This window comes from Lathyrus oleraceus, chromosome 7, assembly GCF_024323335.1.
Source record: "Lathyrus oleraceus cultivar Zhongwan6 chromosome 7, CAAS_Psat_ZW6_1.0, whole genome shotgun sequence".
In the NCBI taxonomy this organism is placed as follows: Eukaryota; Viridiplantae; Streptophyta; class Magnoliopsida; order Fabales; family Fabaceae; genus Lathyrus; species Lathyrus oleraceus.
This window is the reverse complement of record NC_066585.1, coordinates 217,959,516-217,962,587: the sequence shown is the minus strand read 5'-3', so window position 1 is coordinate 217,962,587 and position 3,072 is coordinate 217,959,516. Positions and strand designations below refer to the sequence as shown.

The window sequence follows — 3,072 nt, the reverse complement described above, 5'->3', positions numbered from 1 at the left end:
ATAATACCTGCTTCTAACAGCTTTTGCACTTCTTTCTTTACTACATCACTCAGAATGGGAATTATCCTTCTTTGATGTTCTCTAGAGGTCTTACTGTCTTCCTCTAGCATTATGCGATGCATGCATATGGAAGGGCTTATTACTTTTAGATCTGAGATATTGTGTAGCCTAAAGCAGTTGGGTATTTTCTCAAAATGTGTAGGAGCTTTTAGGTCTCTATCTACCCTAAGTTTGCATTGACTATTACAGGTCGCTCGAGTTTAGTGTCTAGGAATTCATACCTTAAATTTTTGGGTAGCGTCTTAAGTTCTAGGGTTGGTTTCTTTAGGCAAGGCATATGATCGGGCGTTAGTGCTAGACATTCGCTTAGGTTGTCATCTTGGTATTCCTCACTCCAATTTTCATCTTCAAAAGTAGGAAGCCTTGGAATTTTTAGTATTTCGGAGTATGATGTTTGTTCATTCTTCATTTCTCTTATACATCCGTCGATGATATCTAGTAGACAACGGGTATCGTCTATAGCTGGTGCCTTTAGGAATTGCGTCAAAATGAATTTGACTTTTTCGTCACCAACTTCAAAGGTTAGCTTGCCTTTCTTAACATCTATAATAGCTTCGATTGTAGCTAGGAATGGTCTTCCTAATATGACAGGGATGTTGGAATCCTCTTTTATATCCATGATTATAAAATCAGTAGGAAATAGAATTGTCCTATGCGTACCGGAATGTTTTCTAGCATACCTACGGGAAATTTAACAGAGCGATCTGCAAGTTATACGGACATCCTCGTAGGTCTTAGTTCTCCCATTTTTAGCCTTTCGAATATAGACAAGGGCATTAAACTAGTACTGGCTCCTAAGTCGCATAGTGCTTTGTCTATGACAAACTTTCCGATTACACAGGGTATGGAGAAACTACCTGGGTCTTTCATCTTATGAGGCATATTGTTTTGTATTATGGTGCTACACTCGACAGTAAGTGTAATGGTTCTGTTATCCTCTATCTTCTTCTTGTTAGATAAGATTTCTTTGAGAAACTTAGCATATGAGGCCATTTGAGTGATGGCTTCTGTAAAGGGTATTGTGATATTCAATTGTACTTTTAGAAGCTCTATGAGTTTTTTAAATTGCCCTACACTTTTAGATTTAACAAGTCTTTGAGGATAAGGGATAGGGGGTTTATACGGTGGTGGAGGCACATAAGGTTTTTCTTTCTTTACGGACTCTTGATTTTCATCTTCCTCTTGATCATCTTCCTTCTCAGTTTCCTAACCAGGCTCTTGGTGCATGGATGGGTTTTGAATTCTAGGGTCGGTCGGTCCGTCTAGTTCTGTCCCACTTCGTAGTATAATAGCATTTGCATGACCTTTCGGGTTTGGTTGCGGCTGTCCAGGAAACGTGCCTGCAGGAGCAGCAGTAGGTGCTTGTTGTTGAGCCACTTGTGAGATTTGTGTTTCCAACATTTTGTTATGGGTGGCTAACGCATCTACCTTGTTTGCTAACTGCTTGATTTGCTCACTAGTGTGTATGTTTTGATTTAGGAAATCCTTATTTGTTTGGGCTTGGGTAGCTATGAAGTTTTCCATCATTATTTCTAGGTTCGACTTCCTAGGAGAATTTTGAGTATTTGTTGCAGCTTTATGATATCCTGGTGGTACAGCAGGTGCTTAGTTAGGTGCATACAATGCATTATTGTTTTTGTACAAAAAGTTAGGATGGTTCTTCCAACCTGGGTTATAGGTGTTTGAGTAAAGGGTTTCCTTGAGCATAGTTCACCTGGTCTGTGGAGGTTCCTGTAAAGAGTTGACATTTTGGGGCAACATGCCCTTGAACTCCGCATATCTCGTAGTTTGGTGCTACGGCAGCCACAGTGGTTGCGGGTGTTATGGTCAAGTTGTCTATCTTTTGAGTAAGAGCGTCTACCTTGGTGTTGACATGGTTAAGACTACTTAATTCGTACATGTCGCCTTTCGTTGGAGGTTTCTCTACGAAGGTTCTTTCGCTTCCCCACTGGTAATGATTCTGGGTCATACTTTCGATAAGTTGATAGGCCTCATTGTAGGGTTTATCCATCAGTGTGCCACCTATGGCAGCGTCTATTGTCAATCTTGTGTTGTACAAGAGACCGTTGTAAAAAGTATGGATGATCAACCGTTCTTCTAGACCATGATGTGGACAAATCCTCATCATGTCTTTGTATCTCTCCCAAGCTTCAAAAAGTGATTCATTATCTTTTTGTTTAAACCCGTTTATTTGGGCTCTTGGCATAGCCGTCTTACTAGTGGGAAATATCGTGCTAAGAAAACTTTCTTCAACTCGTTCCACATAGTGACAGAGTTGGATGGTAGATATTGGAGCCAAGCTCTAGCTATATCTCTTAATGAGAATGGGAAAATACGTAGTCTTATAGCTTCGGGGCTGACACCATTTGCTTTCACTATGTCTGTGTATTGCAAAAATACTAACAAATGTAGGTTCGGGTCCTCCGTGGGACTACCTGAAAATTGGTTTTGTTGTACGGCTAACAACAACGAAGGTTTTAGCTCGAAATTATTAGCCTCGATGGTAGACGAAACGATGTTGCTATGTGGTTCATCCTGCGAAGGGATTGCATAGTACTTAAGAGGATGGTTTTATAGTCCTTCAACAATCTCTGGTTGAATAACTGGTTCAGGAATAGGGATATTAAGGTCGGAAAATCTTGATTTATTGTTCTTTTGCCGTAAAAAGTTAAGAGCATTCACTTAGGGTGAGTAAGAAATAAGTTGGGGAGAACGAAAATGAGAATCAGTAAGTGCCACAACTCTTGAAAAACCGAGCAAGCATTGAAAATAAAAATAATTAGAAAAGAAAAACATCTGTTTTGTAAATATGATGTGAAAGAAAAGAAAAAAAAAACCAATATAGAGAAAAGAAAAATGAATGCTTGCTTGGAAGAAAAATAGTGAAAAATAAAAATTGAGTTGTGAAATAAGAGTTGTGAAGGTTTCAAATGAGAAATAAATGGAACGAAGTTGAGATGTGTAAATAATGTACAGTGAATGTCTCTTTTGCATCGACAATCTCGTTTTCAA

General features: G+C 39.1%; 1 non-coding gene across 1 annotated transcript; it reads left to right on the top strand.

Annotated features, from left to right (window-relative positions):
• Positions 1-2,159: 2,159 nt before the first annotated feature.
• On the top strand, positions 2,160-2,266 carry LOC127108821 (small nucleolar RNA R71). The gene has a single exon (XR_007796331.1). It is a non-coding gene; the product is annotated as a small nucleolar RNA R71 (small nucleolar RNA).
• The last annotated feature ends 806 nt before the right edge of the window (positions 2,267-3,072 follow it).